This window comes from Micropterus salmoides, unplaced genomic scaffold (assembly GCF_014851395.1).
Source record: "Micropterus salmoides isolate LMB-PRFRI ecotype aquatic unplaced genomic scaffold, ASM1485139v1 Ms_hic_scaffold_851, whole genome shotgun sequence".
NCBI lineage: Eukaryota > Metazoa > Chordata > Actinopteri > Centrarchiformes > Centrarchidae > Micropterus > Micropterus salmoides.
This window is the reverse complement of record NW_024044628.1, coordinates 4619-25127: the sequence shown is the minus strand read 5'-3', so window position 1 is coordinate 25127 and position 20509 is coordinate 4619. Positions and strand designations below refer to the sequence as shown.

At 39.9% G+C, this 20509-nt stretch overlaps 1 pseudogene; it reads right to left on the bottom strand.

Moving 5' to 3' along the window:
• Positions 1-3: 3 nt before the first annotated feature.
• LOC119894699 lies at positions 4-20275 on the bottom strand (annotated as a pseudogene).
• Between the last annotated feature and the right edge of the window lie 234 nt (positions 20276-20509).

Sequence of the window (20509 nt, the reverse complement as noted above, 5' to 3'; positions counted from 1 at the left end):
AGAGCGATCCTTCTTCTCCTTGTTGTTGAAGACATGGTACTGGCCGTTACATCTGCCCACGAGTTCTTGAAGTTCTGGGCTGCCATTCAAGAAGTCCTCAATAGTGGTGTCTTCAAGAAGGTCACCACCGGTAAAGAGAACCATGCTGTATCTGTCTGCAGCCTGGCCAAAGATTTCTTGAATCCTTTGCACCGTCTGTTTCTCCTCTTCAGTGTATCTGCCCAACCTGATGACCACCAGGAACACATGGGGTCCAGGAGAAGCGTAAGAGATGCACTGGCATATATCTTGAGTTGTTTTATTCATGCCAAACCTGGTGTCAAACAGGCCCGGGGTGTCAATGACGGCAACCTGTTGCCCATCCACCTCAGCTTTGCCCTTAGAACAGTCTACAGTCATAGACTTTGCACTGAACTTTGACTCAAAGCACTGTCGTCCAGAATGGTGTTTCCAGTGGCACTCTTCCCAATTCCAGTCTTCCCCACCATCACTATCCTCAGCTCCTCATCATTTGTTCTGGTGCTTCCTGTGTAGAAGAATGAGTGACAATGAATACGAATCTTTATAAGGTTGTAAATAATGCAACTTTAAACTGCCCCCTCTTTCTGACAGTGCAGACGCTTTGCTGCTTGCTCTTGCCTCTCCTTGCATTCTTTTGCTTAAACTCTCTTTTTTTCCTGCTAGAAATCAGCAGCTCTTGGATACTTTTAAATCACTGGGACTGTCAGATAAAGTAGGCTATTGCCATACTTTAAAATCTTTATGATCTTATTGCTACGCAAGTGCAGCCTATCAATAGCACTAGCCTGTACTGCAGTGACTGGAGCTATAGCTAATGCTAATTAGCAACAAGATGCCACCCTTCTCCACAGACGACTTCTACAAACTTCTACAGAAAATTAATGATCCAAAATTAATGATCCACAGGTTAGATGTAAATGTGGAAGTGAATGGACTATGTGGGAATGACACCACTTTACCATGGACCCAAAACAGTGGACAAGAGCATGCTAACACACGGCTAATTAGCACCAACAAGAATACCAAGAAGCAGTAGGCCTGTGTACTGGGTAATAAATCTAAAAGTGGGAGTCCTCCCTGGAACGCTCTTGGTGCAAAGCCTAAGAGTAAATCATTTCCGTGGGAAATGGAAGGACGAGTAACAGGCAGAAACCAGCGCCCTGAGATTTGTGATGCGACTGGCTGGACTGCATTATCATCCAGGCAGAGCGCCTCTTCAGCCCCTGTTCTTGGTAGGACACAGCCGTGGACAGCTGCGAAATGGAGAATTAGCAACAAACCTTCCCAACAACCGAGTGTGCAACAGCAGAACAGATTTTCACCACTATTGCAGGACCCTGGATCTCCGTCTGATGACCTGGATAACATCCCATCCTCACACAGAAGGGTAAGGACTGAGAGTAAATTAGAAAGTAAAAGGCTGCAGGGAAAGCTAACGACTGGGCCTCAAACTCTGACTGTGGGTGACGCTGCTGTAAATGATGTAAGAAGCATTTGCAGTAAGAACACCAAAGTACTCTGCTTTCCGAAGGATACGGTGTCTGACTTCGCAGAAAGAATCTGCATATCGTGGCTGAACATCCTACTGTGAAAAACATCATACTGCACATCGGGGCCAATGATGTTGTGAATCAACAGTCTGAAGTGTTGAAAGAGGACTTTAATAATCTGTTGAACACGGTCAGCTCTTTGAATGCTGAGGTGTTTATCAGTGGCCCTGTACCGCCAATCCAAAGAGGAGCTGAGAGATTCAGCAGATTGATGGCTTTGAATACGTGGCTCTTAACGGCGTGTACTGTCCATTCAGTGCATTTCATCGAAAACTTTTACTTTCTGTGGGACCGCAGACATCTTTTTAAGGCAGATGGACTTCGCCTTAACAAGTCAGGAGTAAAATTGTTTAGCTCCAACCTGTTTTACTTTCTGAGTCACTCATCTGTTCCCTCTGCCAAGGACAAGAGACAAGAGGAATCAAAACAAGAAGAAGACATGACACAACACCAGAAACCTTGAAGGAGAGCCAACCCAACCCCCACTGGAAGAGAGCTCTGATCACGGGAGACATCTGAGCCAAGAGGAAGAGTCTCCACCTCTCTCAGTGAAAACCAACAGTGAGGATTCAACATCTCTACCCCCCCAATCCCCACCTTCAGACACACTTTCTCCCCTCTCCCCCCTGTTTGACTTCACTGATCACATGGAAGACCTGGTTAGAGCTGGGACCAAATTTACTCCCCGCACCTTCCCTCGCTCCACTCCCATTTTCTCTACCCTAAACCCCCCTCACCATCCACCTCCACCACTGGTTCTAAGTCCTCCAGGTTTGACACATGTGTCACAAATACAGCGCACAACCCGCCTTCCCGCTCCGCAACGGCGAAAAAGCCCAGTAAGCTCTGTCTGATATGTGCTGGGTCCAGGCTACAAGGAAAATAGCACTCATGACTCTTCCCAGGACAATCCGGGGCTCAGTGTGCTGGTAGTCTTCTCCATCCCTGTCTTGACAGGTAACAGAAAAAGCATGGTGAATGTGAAAACAGGAAGCACTCAACATATCCTGCAAATTTGTATTAATTCCTCATCAGCTGCAGCCTGTCGAAAAAGTGGGCCAGATAATGTTTTTAACACACTAAAGTTAGCTTTGTTAAACGTTAGGTCTTTGGCAAGAAAAACATTTTAATCAATGATTTTATAATCATTCACAATCTTAATTTCATGTTTTTAACTGAAACTTGGTTGGACCAAGATAACAGTGCAGCTGTCCTTATCGAGTCTACCCCTCCCAGCTTCAGTTTTATGAGTGAAGCTAGAGTGCATAAGAGAGGAGGTGGAATTGCCATTTTGTTTAATGACTCCCTCCAATGCCAAAATTTTGCTTCTTTTGAATATGTGGCTCTTCAGCTGAATTCCTCTTCTCAAGCTATTTTTCTAAATATCTACAGGCCCCCCAAATACTGTGCAAACTTTTTTACTGACTTTGGTGAACTGCTGTCTATAATCTGTATTGACTTTGACTGTGTGGTTATTGTTGATTTTAACAACTATGTTGACAACCCCCAGGAAAGAGGGACTAAAGAACTGTGTTGTGTTCTTGGTAATTATGGACTGACTCAACACGTGACGAGGCCCACGCACAATAAGGGGCACACTTTGGACTTGGTCATCTCCAAGGACATTTCCGGTTGTGGTGACTGATGTTGCTCTCTCTGATCATTCCTGTGTTTTCTTTGAGAGTGCTATCTGCGTGCACACAAATGTACAAACAGAGGTGATCACAAAACGGCACATCACTGAAAACACTCAGTGGATATGCAATTCAAACAATTAGACAAGCAATCAGTGCCTCCATGTCAGTAACAGGATATGTCTTGTCCCTTTGTCCACTTAAAAACAATTCATATAGCATGAGACAATTTGATTCTATTAACCATAAAAATCTGGAGGCCATAATACAACATCTGAAATCCTCCTCATGCTGCCTTGATATTCTGCCATCATGTTTTGTAAAAATGTGTCTAAATGCATGGCCTCAGATCTACTACAAATTGTCAACATGCCTCTCCACTCAGGTTTTGTTCCACAGGCCCTGAAAACTAGTCATTAAGCCACTCTTAAAAAAGAGCTATCTAGGCAGTTCACTAATGAGCAATTATAGGCCCATATAAAATCTGCCGTTTTTAAGTAAAATCATTGAAAAAGCTGTTTTTCAACAACTTAGTGCTCTCTTGGCACTAAATAACTGTTTTGATGTCTTCCAATCAGGATTTCGACCGCACCACAGCACTGAGACAGCTGTTATTAAGGTCTTCAATGACATCCATTTGAACACTGACAGTGGCAAAATTTCAGTCTTGGTATTATTGGATCTAAGTGCTGCTTTCGACACAGTCAACCACAACATATTACTAGACAGGCTTGAAAACTGGGTTGGACTTTCTGGCACAGTACTAAACTGGTTTGAATCCTACTTAAAGGACAGGGACTACTTATGTAGTGAGCTGACAAAAATGACATGTGGAGTTCCCTGAGGCTCCATTCTGGGACCTTTTTGTTTAACATTTACATGCTTCCATTGGCTCAGATTATGAAAAACAACAAAATATGTTACCATAATTATGCAGATGACACACAGATTTACATAACCATTTCACCAGGGGACTATGATCCCATACAGGCGCTGAGTAACTGTATTGAGCAGGTCAACTATTGGATGTACCAGAATTTTCTTCAATTAAACAAGGATAAAACTGAAGTTATTGTTTTTGGAGCCAGGGAGGAACAATTGAAAGTCAGTGCTCGACTTCAATCTGCAACGTTAAGAACCACAAATCAAGCCAGAAATCTTGATGTAGTCATGGACTCAGACCTGAATTTGAGGAGCCATATTAACACAATTACAAAGTCAGCCTACTATCACCTGAAGAATATATCAAGGATTAAAGGACTTATGTCTCAGCAGGACCTGGAAAAGCTTATCCATGCATTTATCTTCAGTCGACTTGACTACTGTAACAGCGTCCTTACAGGGCTCCCTAAGAAATCCATCAGACAGCTGCAGCTGATTCAGAACGCTGCTGCTCAAGTCCTCACTAAGACCAAAAAGGTGGATCACATCACTCCAGTTCTGAGGTCTTTACATTGGCTTCCTGTATGTCAAAGAATTGATTTCAAAATCCTGCTGTTAGTTTATAAAGCACTAAATGGTTTAGGGCCAAATACATTTCCGATCTTCTGCTTTGTTACGAACCATCCAGACCTCTCAGGTTGTCTGGGGCAGGTCTGCTTTCTGTCCCCAGAGTCAAAACTAAACAAGGAGAAGCAGCGTTCAGTTATTATGCTCCATATATTTGGAACAAACTCCCAGATAACTGCAGGTCTGCTGAAACAGTCAGTTCTTTTAAATTATGACTTTTAATTAGATATTTAAGATTTTTCTTTTTAGTGATAATTTACACTTGCACTGTAACTTTTACTGTCCTGTTTTCTTTTTCTTTGTTTTTAGCTTTTTATTATTTTCCATTTAACTCTTTTAACCCTGATTGTAACACTGTAACTTTTATTATGTTTTATGTTGAACTTTAACATATTTCCCTGTTGCTTTTATGTTTTATGTAAAGATTTTTTTAAAATTACCTTGTTGTTAAATTATGCTATACAAATAAACTTGCCTTGCCTTGCCTTGCCCTCTGTCAGCTGAAAGTGAAACTGCATGGTGGAAACCATCTGTCCAGACCAGGCCCCCCTCAGTGCAGTGTGCAATTTTAGGAGCAGCTCCCTTCTATTTATAATTATTTTTTTGGTGTTGTTCATTTGACGTTGATGTCCAACGTATCAGTCGTGAACAAAAGCATAAATTCAAGGGATCAAGTAAATCAAATCAAACAGTAGCAAATATGAAAAACAATTAACATTCTAAGTATCAAATGACCTCGCCATGTAGGCTCATTATGTACTTAATGGCGTCAGCATCAACGATACACATTCAGAGACAGAATAAATCACAGTGAAGAAACACAGAACATCAACAGTCAAACAGATCGGATTACTGTACACAGTGCTTGAAGTAGAAAAAAAGGTGCCAGTACTCCCCAAACACTTAATTTCCTGCATTCTGGAGACATGTTCTGCACCAATTTATGGTGGAAATGTGTTTATTTATATGAAGGGAAACTAAATTAAGGTGGCAGGTCACAATTTAAAATATACAAATATAGGCCTAATGGAATATAATGCAGTAATCAGCTTTTGGACAATGCACATTTGTTTCTATATTTCAATTGCATTGCATGTTTTATTATTGTGCATTGTTTCATTTGTTATTTAACATTTCTTGTTGTAAGCTGTTTTTCATAACATTTTAACAAAAGCTTTCAAAAAGTGATGGAGACATTCTGATTCTGACATGTCCCCAGCGTCCCCAGTGTAAATGACGCCTATCTGCCAATATTTTTGAATGTCCCGCCCCATCCACGCTGTGATTGGTCGGCTCACGAAAAGTGACACTGACGAGCTACAGTCAGCAAACGGTTGCTTGAAAGGCACCCGAGCTTCTCTTCTCCCTCGTCTCTCTCTGCCGAGAGAGTTTAGCAGGCAGGAGAGAACAAGAACCGGTAAGCGTCACGTAGTGCCCAGAGAACCTGATATGGACAGGGCAGAGGAGAGTACCGGTGTAACACCGGTGCGTCCACTTCAAGACTGTACATCTACATCTGGGTTTATAGGTCATTGGTGCTGTAGTTGTTTATATGAAAATATACCACTGCAGTGGTCGAACATGAACATCACAAAGTAAATTATGCATAATAACAGTATCACTTTGTATTTATATCCAAGCAGGTATTGGATTAAGATCTTAGAAGATGTAACTTCCTTTGTATCCAACATTTTCTTTCATTTACCTTTGTTATATTCTACATCAGCCTCACGTGGACAAACTAGGGAGCTACATTGAGCAGTGTTTGAGCACACTGCACACTGCAGTGAGGGGCTTCTCATCCAGACTGATATTTGTTTAAAGATTTCTTAGATTTTGAAAATAAATCTTTTCCTTAACAAAATAATGATGATGACAATATAACCGTTAGTTTCTGTGATGTCGCCCAATACACTAGAGAAAAACTGATAACATAGCTGAGTTAAAAGCACATATTCTGAACCTTCCTTCAAAAGAGGACTCAAGATTCTTCAGAACAAAATGGCATTCATCTCAAAAATGCAACAATACTTAACATTTTCCTAGAGACTGAGAAATTGTTATTTTTAACTAAATAATCTTAGAATTGTATAAAAGTACTCCAGAATTTGTAGTCAGATTAACACCTTGGAACAAAAGTTAAATAAGACATATATCTTTGCAGTCTACCCAATGTTAGTCTGTTGATTTAATTGTCTATAGGAGCTACAGTACATTAGTGTTACATAAAATTGGATTTAGGCATGATCACTGTTATATAACCATAAAGTAATTGCACTTTAAAACATGGATACAGTATCATAACTTACCTAAGTTGCTGATCATGTTTGGGTTGTAATACTTGCTGCTCATGTTTGAGTTAAAGAGTACAAAGTACTGCAGTTGAAGTGAAGACACAGAGATCTGCTGCAGCTCCTTTTAAAATGGCCCAAACCACACCCATCAGTAGCTGCACTGGTTATAAAGTGAAACTGAAAGTGAAAGGGAATCTGAAGCCGCATGAGGATATTTTGGTTTGAAATATCGATGGGACTGTCAGGGGTTTTCTGGCTCTAAATGAGGCAGAGGTGGTACCTTCAATTGGCTCAAGCAAACACTTTTTACAAGCCACATATTTTAAGAGTGTTAATGATGATATGATTGAAGAAAATGACAATTATCATGTTAAATCATATTTTATAAAGAAACATAAAGGCACCCTGTTCAACATTAAATCAAATACAGTCCCAGACCTCAGGTGGGACATCTCTACCATTAAGACAAAAGTCAATCATTTACCATTCATACTGTGATGATAATTACTTAGTACATGTCCCAGTTATATGTGAAACGTCTGTAAAGAAAAAAAGGTTTTCCTGATGGCCACACGCTGGCATGTTTATCAGAGCTTTTGCTTTTACTTTCATAATAATTGCAGCCTGTATCATAGATCGTATCCAGTGTCATGCTTATGATATGTTTATCCGACTTCTTTATGCATGCCTGCTTAGTTTCCCGGAAATCCCTTTGTACACTGTAAGCTGTAAACTTTGCTCCCCTCCCTCACCATTTACAAGAAATGGCAGCAGTTCTTTTAAGCTCACCATTCTGTGCACTGCCTCTCCTATGATATGAAAGTGAAACAGGATGGATAAAATGAGTCCAGATTTATATACATTTGGTTAAAGGTTTTCAGGGTACTCAACATCTTTTATGCAGTTTGAATAATAAAGGTAGTGATAGTGATTTAATATGTTAATTGAAATACATGTGAATATATTCAAAAAACAACATACAGTCTTTAAACATTGTGAATCAATATATCTAGCAAGAGAACAAGAGATGCTTTGGCTCTGAATAAAGTCCCACCATAATCACCATGACAACCAATTATTCTACATTAATTTATCAAGACATAGTTTGTCACATAACCCAGCAATCAATTAATTATCTTATTCATGCTTATTCGTACAGTAACGTCCAAAATTGAGTTCATGTAGTACACTGCTCTGCAGATAGAATACTTCTCAGACCAAAAAAATCTTTGTGGTAGAACACAAATAAAAAGAATAAAAGGAAAATCAAATCAGAGAATGGTACAATTATCGTCTGTCTCAGCTTGCTGCTGAGCTTCCCATCTCAACCTTTCTCTTTCCTCCTCCAGTTCTCTTTCACGCTGTTCCTCTAAACGTTTTTTTATATTTGCCATCTCCCTCTCTCTTTCCTCTTCCTCTCTTTTCCTTTCTGCTTCTCTTTCCTCCCTCATCCTCCTCTTCTCCTCTCCATCCTCTCAATTACCCTCCTTCTTTCCTCCTCTCTCTCTTTCATCTCCCTCTCTCTCTCAGCATGGAGTTGCTCATATATTTTCTTTATTTCTTTTTCATATTCTTCCTGAAGTTCCTTTCTTTCTTTCTGTAATTTCTCTTCCTTCTCTTTCAGGATGCGTTGTTTCTCCTCTTCAAGTGCCCTCTCGGCCTCTTGGAACATCTTGTGGTGTAGTGGCTTCCTCCGTTCCTCTGGACTATATTTCTGATCTTCTGGAGCAGCTCAGTGACCTGAGAGCGATTCTTCTTCTCCTTGTTGTTGAAGACATGGTACTGGCCCTTACATCTGGCCACTAGTTCTTGAAGGTCTGAGCTTTCATCCAAGAACTCCTCAATAGTGTTTTCTAAAAGGTCACCACCGGTAAAGAGAACCATGCTGTATCTGTCTGCAGGCCAGCCAAAGATTTCTTGAATCCTTTGTCTGTTTCTCCTCTTCAGTGTATCTGTCCAGCCTGATGACCACCAGGAACACGTGGGGTCCAGGAAGAGCAAAAGAGATGCACTGCCTCATATCTTTAGTTGTTTTATTTATGCCAAACCTGGTGTCAAACAGGCCCGGGGTGTCAATGACGGCAACCTGTTGCCCATCCACCTCAGCTTTGCCTTAGAAAAGTCAACAGTCATAGACTTTGCACTGAACTTTGATTCAAAGCACTGTCGTCCCAGAATGGTGTTTCCAGTGGACGTAGTTGTTTGGGTTACAGAACGATTTAAAAATATATATTTGGGATATGAATGGGAATATATTCAAAGCACAATATAGTCTTTAAACTTTTTGAATCAATATAACTATCGAGAGAACAAGAGATGCTTTGTCTGAATAATTCTCCACCATAAGCACCATGAGAGCCAATTATTATAAACTGATTTATCAAAATATTGTATTTGTTAAACGTTTTTTGTAACATAACACCTTAAGTTTGTAATTGACGTTTTTGAGGAGTAGTTTAAAAACAATTTATCTAATTAAAATGCCAATGTATGCAGTAACATCCAAAATCTAAGTTTGTGTACTATAATAGTACTCAGTGTACTACCTGTGTAGAACATTGCTCTGCACAGAGTAAACTTTGAGACTTGTTTTCCATTTTTATGGAAAATAAATATGGAAAACTCTACAAAAGTCAAAAATTAACGTACAGTCATGACAATTACTTAGTATGTCATTATAATTCATCAGATTTCTACCTGTCCTTCCCGCCAGACGAGACCACCATCTCTCGGATTTATCTGCATAGATGAAGGCTTGCCACCTTCAACTAAACCTCTCTAAGACTGAAATCTTGGTCATTCTAGCCAAGCAATCTATCCACCATAACATTAAAGTACAAATTGACTTCTCAACCATCATTCCAACCAGGGTGGACATTATTAATTACCTTTTTGTCCTTTTTAGACCATGTTGCTGCTGTCTCTCGGTCGTGCCGCTTTGCTCTATACAACAAAATCAGGCCCTGCCTTACTCAGTACGCCACCTAGCTTCTGGTACAGGCAATGGTTATCTCTTGGCTCGAAAATTGCAATGCCCTCCTAGTGGGTCTTCCGGGTTGAAACCCCTACCCCTAAATGGTTCAGAATGCAGCAGTGCGTCTGGTTTTTGATCAGCCCAAAATGACTCATGTCCCTCCATTACTCAGCTACCTCCACTGGCCACCCATGGCCTCCCGAACCAAATTCAAGTCACTAATGCTTGCATGCAGAGTGACTACTGGGTCTGCACCCTTCTACCTAAACTCCATAAAAAGGTGGGTGGTGATGGCGAAGGAGAATAAGACACATGCCTTTGGTGTGAGAGACCCAGGTTCAACTCCGAACTTTGACACGTCCACCAATGTTCCTGAGCAAGACACTTAACCTCTAGTTACTCCAGAGGTGTGCGACCTCTGACATAAATAGCAATTGTAAGTCGCTTTGGATAAAAGCGTTAGCTAAATGAATAAATGTAATGTAAATTTAATAATACAAGCTTACTGCGCTCCTCCAACGTACGCCGCCTGGCTGTGCCATTCCTACACACAAAGCAATTTCAGTCCCGGCTGTTCTTATCTGTAACGCCACAATGGTGGAACAAGCATGCCATCAGGGCAGGGGCGTCCCTCTCTAACTTAACCCCTGCAAACACATCTCTTCTGAGAACACTTTCTCTCTTATAACACCTCTAACCCCTAACCTCTAACATACAGTTCCTGTGCTCTTCTTCTTCTTTCCCCTTACAATTCTCTTGTATTGATTGTCCAATTTTGTTAACTCTTACTACTTTCCCTAGGTATTTACTCCATTTATGCCATATGTGCAATTAGCTCTTACTAGTATTTATTGCTACTCTTACTAGAATGTATTGTCACCAGAGATGCTTCCAAGTCTCTCAGCTAGAGTCCAAGTCAAGTATCAAGTGCTGTATCACCTGCTGCGTTCCATCCAAGTACCTTATAACACTGCATTGCTATAAGGAATTCTGTAACTGTAACTTGTTTTTCACTTACAGAGTATAACCATGTAGCCTAATGTGCAATGCGTGTACAACTAATGACAGCTTATAAACTACTGTAAGTCAACACATCCCTCAGACTCTCAAAGCTGTGTAACATTAACTAAATAAAACTGTAATGTTGCATGAAAAACAATAAACCTGTAACCTGTTTACAGCAGTTGACATGATGGCAGCCAGCGGGACGTGAATGATTACACTAATCGACCACCACAAGTTTGGCAAGTAAACAAACGTTCATTCATCTTTTCATAACAAACGACAGTCGGGAGTTAACCTCTTGTAGGTCGTAGCTAAAGCAAGAAGCAAACTAATGTTAATGGCCAATGCTGAGCCAAACATGTTTACTAAACTATCAGGTTACTAACCTACTGTGCATTCAGCGCTTCTTTTGTTTGGGTCTTGTATGAAGTTGAAGCCGAAGCTTATGATGAATTACACAGCAGCTGCCTTGCGGTCAACATGTTTGTTGTCTTTTGAGGACAAGTCTCAAGTTAAGTCTGAAGTCACTGTGTGTGCGACTTAAGTCCAAGACTCAAACTCGCGTCCCCATCTCTGATTGTCACCCATAGATCTCTTGCTGTATTGATGCTTTGTTGATGCTTGTATGTTGTTCCTCAAATGTAAGTCGCTTTGGATAAAAGCATCTGCCAAATGAGTAAATGTAATGTAAATGCAGAAAGAATGCATTTCCCCATTGTCTTCACTTTTCAGACCCAGAGGTTGCTGTTTGGTCAGCACTCATCAGTATGTTGTTTGTGCCTTCAGATAATGCCACACTTCCAATGGCTGCTCACCCCTCCTTCCACCATTTTCAGAAAAAAAAATTTAAACTGCAGGAAATGCTGCACGCCTGGGACAGAAGTGAAACTACATTTGTAGTAGCCTATATAAACAGAACATAATGTTCAGTCTGGTGTCTAGAGTAAGGCTGTTGAGCGTGACCTTTGTGAAAGTAAATATACTGTATTTTGCTACAGAGCTGGTGACAGTTACTTATTATCTGAAAGGGTCAGGCTTTGGTGTGGTACGGGCGCCCCCTAATAAATTTCAAAATTTCAATGAAGTTGCCCTCATCATTTCACCTAGATGTGCAAAAATGTTTAGGTCCATGTAACATTTTCAGCATCCTGATGCCCTGTCCTAAACTCAACAGGAAGTTGGCTGTCATGGAAATAGTATATTGCTTTTTAGAAACAGAGAAGTACTAAAACACATATACAGCTGTCCAGAGACCTGCCGCCTAGGGCAGCTTGAGCGTCTGGCCCAGAGCAAAGGGTTGCATAATCGTTTACACAGTGTAGGTTCCTATGTTTTGGGGAACAGAGATCCTCTCCCGGCCTTGAATAAACATTCAAGGAGAGGAGACGAACAACAAGAGGGGGAAAACACTAAACAATCTCACAGCTCTGACCTAAACCCTAGTAAATGTGGACGGACTAACATAAGGAGTACAGGAGAAGGAAAGGTTAAGGTATAAAAAAAACAGTCTATATATGGCATAAACAATAATAGTAATAATAATAGTAATAATAAAATGTGAGAGGAAACAATTTTCTGGTTAACCTGCACAGGAGGAAAGCACAGGTAATGACGTTGGACTGTACGTTGTCCAGTCGGCCCCATATGTGACGTGCCACTACTGAGTCATAGTCTTAGCACCACCTTCTGGCAACAGGAAGCAAGCCTTATGTGATAAACATAATTCGATTTACATGAATGTTACATAGTGTGGGCTACATTTGATATGTTTTTTCTGTGTATAGTGAATGTTATTGAGCGAAAGAGCGTAAGCTGCAGGTAAATGCAGCGGAGAACAGGAAAGGGTGACCAGTGAAGTTTAGCAGTAAATATACAGTGTAGGTTACAGTTTGTCAGCAGATAAAAGCTGCAGCTAAAGCTCCCGTGTTTATGTTAAACTACTGAAAAAGTGAGGAGGGTTATCCCATTGTCACGTTAAAGATGATGCCAAGCAGATTCACGGAGCGTTGCTTGACTATGTTGAGGGCCTACATTACAATACATCAGCTCAGTAACACTTTAATAGTAAGAGGAGCGCCTGTATTTTCGATGGTATTGAAAGTCACACTGTTGGAATTTCTAAATACTCTGGTACTAATATCGTGATACTGCCTAAGCCTAGGATGAATCCTACTGACTTTGGTGCTCTGACCTTTCCTTTGACACCACCATGAAGTTTACATTTGTACTTTAGACTGAAATGTCTTGACAACTAGTAGAAGGATTGCCATGAAATTTCGTACACACCAAAGGTATGTCCCCCTCAACTTTACTTAATTTCTTAATTTGTCCACTACTTCAGTTTATGACCAAAGACCTGACTAACTGTACTTGTTTAGTGCTATTAAGCAGGTGTTAGAATGCTAACATGTTAACATCGGCATGTTAGCATTGTCATTCTGAGCATGTTGCATGGTGATGTTAGCAGTTAGCTAAAAGCTCTGCTGTAATAACGTACACCTTTACAGACCTATAATATTAGTTTTTGGTTATTGTGAAGACTGTCTTCTGAAACTTTATTATACCTAAAAACGATTACACTTCAAATCATCATCAACATCTTCAATCACTTAGAACAGATTGTGCTGTTGTATGCCAATCATCCTTTATTGTTTCTGTTTTAGGGAGAGGGTCCGTCTGGAAACCCGTCCTAGCGCACAGGTTGTGCCTTTTTAGCTTCCTAAGTGGTTGAAGAAAACACACTGATTTTTTCTCTGCCTTATTTTTAGATCCGTTCCACATCTGTGGAAGCAGCATGCAGCTGTTGAGGTACTGTTAGCTGTCAGCTAATGATGCTTGTGCACATATCACTGGATCCAAGTGAAACTGAATTATCTTGTGTTTTCCTTGGGACTACATTTGTGAAACGGTACCCTGAGCAGTTATGTGTATTACCTGAATGGGAGGGGGCTATGGGGCCATAAACTACTGCAAAGCAGTGAAATATATTGTGATTTTGTGCTTTAGTTGGCTCAAGTTACTTACGTGACCCAAATAATATGCTAACATGTAATGTAGGTCATTATTTGTAAAGTTTTTAGGTTCATAATGAAGATTTAATAAATAACTTTCATAAAAGTTGTTAAAGGTAACATTCATGGTTACTAATTAAAAAGGTTAACTTCTTTTCTGTATTTGTCCGCTTGTATTTTTATTAATTTTTTGGAAAACCACTCAATTTTGTCTTTTTGTAAAACTCAGCATCTTGTTTAGGCATTACTAGATGTAAAATAAGTTTTTGCTCTGTTTTTTCACCCCTGGCATTGTTTAATATTTCACACAATAGAAAAAATGTTCACCATTAGGCAAAGAGAGGCCTAACTCAACCTCATGTGGAAAATGTTGAAAATTTGGATTTATAATGTAATAATATTTTCTCCTTAATCATGTTTGTCTCTTCACAAGAACTGCCTGCTTGTATTGATATGATGACTAAGAATAACTAGTAACTACTGCTGTTATTTGTTTCAACCATAGAAATGTTTTCAGATGTTGGATTGGTACAAGTCAACAATATTTACGCACCCTGAACATGTAAGACATGATCCTCTGTCCCTTCGTCTGCTTGTCTGGGTCGTGATACATTTTGATTTGATATTTCCAGCCTTCCAAACCTATGCAGTAAATCTGTTTTTGTTGTTGAATATTAAATGAACTTTAAAGCATGGTGCAACTTCAAGGCACCCGGCAGCCATAAGGTCGCAAAACCTCTTTCTTTACCTTCTTCATCCTCCACCTCTCCCTCTCCATCACTGTGCCACAGATGAGAACACAGATCATTTTCATTCTTATTGTGAGTGATTGTTGGAGAAGAGCTGGAATTGAGAGGTTGTTCTTAGCATTATCTGTGGCAGAGTGTGTGTGGCTCTTGCTGTGCCACTCCAGTCAGGGAGCATTAAGCTTTAAGAGCCAGTGAAGAGACTCAGGTCTTCAGAGGGAACTTGATATTGTTCATAAATCCCTCAAGATCTGAGGCAGAAGCAATGACAAATACGCACACACATGCACAAAGTGAACCTATTTACAATTAACAAAATTACCCAAAAATCTTCCTTCCTTTTGAGCCATAGCTGTGTCCACTCGGCATCTCCCAGCGCACTTAGCGGGTGCACCGTGTTCTGTCAGAACGCAAGGCTCCGGGCAGATAAGAGGAATCGGACTCTGTGTTTACATCGATGATGCTTGGTGCTTAAACAGTCAAAATGGACAGGAAGTGAAACCTGGATGCCCAGTGGTAACAACGCCTCTGCCGTCCAAATCTAGCAAATATAAAACAGAGGGCTTAGCATTATCTGTAATGATTTATTTACTTACTTATATCTTCTATCTTGAAAGTCCCTCATAGTATGAAGCTACAGAGAATTATCACCTGAATCTGCAGCCGCATCAGGAAGATGTGTTCTGCAAAAACTCTCTTAAAAACCCATTGTACATTACTGGCTGAGCGCCAAACAGCAGAACGACACAGTTAGAGACAAACTGGTTAACATAGTAAGATACATCCAGATATTTCCCTCAGAAGTTTGTTAGAGAAAAATAACAGAGCTAAAAAAGAGTGAATACTATTTTGTCAACTTAATCGAATGCTAATGTTGCTCCATAACTTGATGCGTATAGCCTAAATTAGCAGCTGTTTGCTAACGATGATATGTCAATGTTGTGTCTACAACTTTTTTTCTCCTCCAAAAGCTTGACCTGAATGGATCACATTCTGATAGTCATTTCGCTCGGGTTGTGAAGGTCAAATATATCGATCCACCGTGTTACAGCCGCTGTTTTGGCCGCTAGTAAAAGTTACTTCAAAGCACGGGCACGTCCTGTCGGCTCGGAGGCATTGTGAGGCTACCCAGCCGACCAATCACAGAGCTTAAGGTCCGCGTCAACTCAACGTGTAGTTACATTTTTGAGGAGGTGCACATCAGGCTACGCCGTAGGTGACGGCGTAGGGTATAGGGGGTAAGTATAAATTGCACTTAAATGATCAAAAAGTCTGTTTTTGCCAACTGAATCCAGTTTAGTCATCCTTTGTGCAGTCAAAAATTATGTTTAGATATTTAAATAACTTGTTTAGCATAAATTTATACAATAAAAATGTCAGAAATGTTCCTTTTCGTCCGTATTGATAGACATAGTTACGGCTTTATGCAGATTTGATTGGCTGTCAAATGAATGCCAAACTAGGATGTGCCATCATGAAAACAAAGAATATGAAATATAAATTTCTCCCTTTTTTCTTCTGATTTCTCAAAGGACAACACAATGTGGTGATATACAGAATAGATGTAACAGACAAAACTAATTTTCATTTCAGTTGAAATTAAAACACACAAGTGAGAAATACTCTTAGATATAAAGTATATAGTGTCAAACTCAGGATGAAGAGTAGCAAATGTTAAAGGGGAGGGAAGGTGTCCTTTTTTTATAAGGAGCCCCAGTCCCGTGCTTTGAACAAACATTTTGCCATTAGTTCAGTGTAAGACTCCAAGTTCCTGAAAAAGCAGTGACCTGTGAACTCTTGATTGGACAGTTAATTATTACTTTGAGAAAGGTTTGGTCTGAATTTGACATCTTTATTACTAGTTCATTTTAGTACATTCCATTAATTCCTTTAGCTGATGCTTTTATCCAGAGGTTGCACGCCGCTGAAGCAACTAGGGGTTAAGTGTCTTGCTCAGGGACACATTGATGGATGTGTCAAAGTGGGAATCAAACCCCAAAGGCATGTGTGTTATCCACTGTACCATCGCCATCCACTACACATGCACACAGATAGTTGTTCTTGAGTGGCATATGTAAACATAAACAATGAAATAAAGGAATGAAGGACAAACTGCTACAGTTACAATAAATTAAATTATACTTAACGAAAACCAGAGTGAGGAAATGAAAATGATATATACTGTTTATATTCTGAACCCACTAGGTGGCGCCACTTCTTATCAAAAGATAAATTATCAGAAGACTGACTCAGATGAGATCTCTTTCTACTATTAGTCTGCAGAAAACAAAGAGCAGTGATTTAAAATACAAAAAAATGAGAACTTAAAATAAATAGGTAATTTAATGTAAAACCTAGCTTGAGTTCTGATATGATCTTAAAATGTAAATGAGATATATATATATATAACATTTTATATTGGCAAATGTTGATACACGCACTAAATATCTCCTTAGCCTTACTAACCTGCAGTATAAAGCTCAACTCAACAACAACAACAATAAAATTTGCTTCATCATTCACTCAGATAATGGAGGGAAAAAAGAAATTGAGATTATATTTTTGTGGATGAAATTTTTCTTTATATTTTATACTTTGTTCCTGTGTCGGAGCATCTGGATGGTTCCTCTGTAGTTAAACAGCCTGAATTTGGGAACACTCACTTGAACAAGCGCTTAAATGCCTTTACAAATTGTAGAAGTGCTCCAGCTATAATTTCAACATGATTTACCAGATGAGCTAATGGATTTAACCCCTCAGCTTCCTCCCTGGCCTCCTTTTCACATCTGGACTGCAACTTTGTCTTTCCTCTCTCAAGTCTTTCTCATACTGTTCAGTAAGCTCATTTTTCTCCTTTTCTCTCCTCACGCTCTCTCTCTCTCTGTCTTTCTAGCTCTTCCCTCTCCCTCTTTCTTTCCTCATTCATCTCCTCTCCCTCTTCGTCTCCTCCTCTATCTCTTTCATCTCCCTCTCTCTCTCGGCCTGGAGTTTCTCATTTATTTTCTCCATTTCTTTTTCATATTTGTCCTGAATTTTCCTTTCAAGTTCCTCCCTTTCTTTCTGTATTTGATCTTCCTTCTCTTTCAGGATGCGTTGTTCTCCTCTTCGATTGCCCTCTCAGCCTCTTGGAACATCTCGGTGGTGTAGTGGCTTCCTCCGTTCTTCTGGACTATATTTCTGATCTTCTGGAGCAGCTCAGTGACCTGAGAGCGATCCTTCTTCTCCTTGTTGTTGAAGACATGGTACTGGCCGTTACATCTGCCCACGAGTTCTTGAAGTTCTGGGCTGCCATTCAAGAAGTCCTCAACAGTGGTGTCTTCAAGAAGGTCACCACCAGTAAAGAGAACCATGCTGTATCTGTCTGCAGCCTGGCCAAAGATTTCTTGAATCATTTGCACAGTCTGCTGTTCCTCTTCAGTGTATCTGCCCAGCCTGATGGTCACCAGGAACACATGGGGTCCAGGAGAAGCGTAAGAGATGCACTGGCATATATCTGTAGTTGTTTTTTCTATACCAACCCTGGTGTCAAACAGGCCCGGGGTGTCAATGACGGCAACCTGTTGCCCATCCACCTCAGCTTTGCCCTTAGAACAGTCTACAGTCATAGACTTTGCACTGAACTTTGATTCAAAGCACTGTCGTCCCAGAATGGTGTTTCCAGTGGCACTCTTCCCAATTCCAGTCTTCCCCACAATCACTATCCTCAGCTCCTCATCATTTGTTCTGTTGCTTCCTGTGTAGAACAATGAGTGACATTAAGAGCATACATCAGGATATCCCCTCTCATGCACACATGTCCACATTTGTGGACACTTGTTTTAACTCCATTTTGGGTTAATATATCATGGTTATGTCCTCCAAGTCATTGGAGGACAGTGTTGGTTGATTGATAGCAACACTGTAACAGTGGTTACTCTCTTGTTTTCCAAATATTTATTGCTTATTGACCTCATCAATTCAAGATAGCCGATTCGGATTGCCATGTGCTAAATGCCTCAGGCATATCTGTGAAAGACTTTTATTCAAGGGGGTCAATCAAGGTAAAAAAGAAAAGAAAAAAAAAAGTAGTACGTAAAGTGTTATTAACATGTTTATGTTTTATAAATTAAAATGTAGTTTTTATATACCAAAAACCAACTGTCCACATATGTGGACATCATGCCACAGTGGAGTCAGATTGCATTAAGTCTAATTTCTGTAACCTGCTATATCTATTCTACTTTTTCAAAGATGTGATGAATTTATTATATTTTAATAAAACAGACATTTATCTGAATATAAATAACAATGCAAAAGTGCTAAGGGTCTCCCAATCAAAGAAAGTAAGCATAGACATTAAAGGCATGGTTATTATAAAGCTAAAATATGAATTTCATTTTCTAATTGTGTAAAATGTGTATGTTGCAGTCAGAGAATTGAGAAGACACTGGGACGTAGTTTAACTTGCACAAAAACAAAGTAGTATATATGTCAGTTCTCTATAGTCAGCCGGCGCAACTTACTTAAAGGCAGCACTTGGTGGTGGAAGGAGTGCAGCACATTCACAAATATCAATACTGCTAAATTATGAACGCTGCAGCCTAGAAAAACACATTATACCAGTACATTTTAAATCTAAACTGTCCCTGCATATAACAAAATATGGATGCAATTGCAAATTAAGCTGTTAGCTGAATTAAATTAAATTATACAATAAATGTGGGATCAAATAAATCAAATAAAACAGAAGTAAATACAACAACAGCCAAAACAATTTAAACAATTTAAATTCAGGGGACAGGTGATAATTCAAAATATAAAAAAGGCATTCTGTATTGCTGTCAGATATGGTTCTCCTGTATAGCACGACTGAAGTAGCCTAAAGTCTTCAAATGTGCATGTAGCACCTTTTCACCTCAATGATAAATTAATTCACTTTAATTCAGTTAGAAACTCCTGGACTCTACCAGAAACGTACAATTCCACTTCTAAATGTCTTGGAGAAAAATAGATCTTATTCTTTAATCTGAACATTGAGTCATATGGAAGACACTGTACTGGATGAGACGAGCGCACTTCTCTTCATCGCGGTCATCAGAGGTGAAAAACAGAAACTGAAAACACTTGTGATCAGACAGAAATCTCACTACACATCCATACAAATGCTTACTTCAGCACCTCTGATAAAGTTAAGCTCACAGCCGCTCCGGAGGAAAGCATCCTGGATCCTGTGGTCACGTTACGTGAATTTCAAACATAATGTAGCAATATTATCGCGAGTAGCCTCCTGCAAGACAGGCTGCGTCGTGAGGATTATTGCATATTAATACGGATTTTTTTAATGTTTCTAAGCTATTCGGTGCTTCAGTCAAAACATTCAAACATTCGGGAAAATGACCTGGCGACGCCGGTGGAATCACAGTTAGCTGTGATCGCTTCAATATCACCATCAAATAATTACACTTTAAAACATCCATACATATCATACAGTATCATAACATACCTAAGTTGCTGCTCATGTTGTAATAGTTGCTGGTCATGTTTGAGTTGAAAAGTACGAAGTATCGCAGATGAAGTGAAGACACTGAGTTCAGACTGGCTGCTGCTGCCCTCTTTAAAATGGCCCAAACCACACCCACATCTAGCTGCAGTGGTTACACAATAAAAGTGAAACTGAAGCTCCATGTGGAAGTTTCAGTTTCATTATATAGATGGGAATATCAGGGTTTTTCCTGCTGCAAAATGAGATGGAGGTGTTACCAGCCAGATCAGCCAGATGAAATACA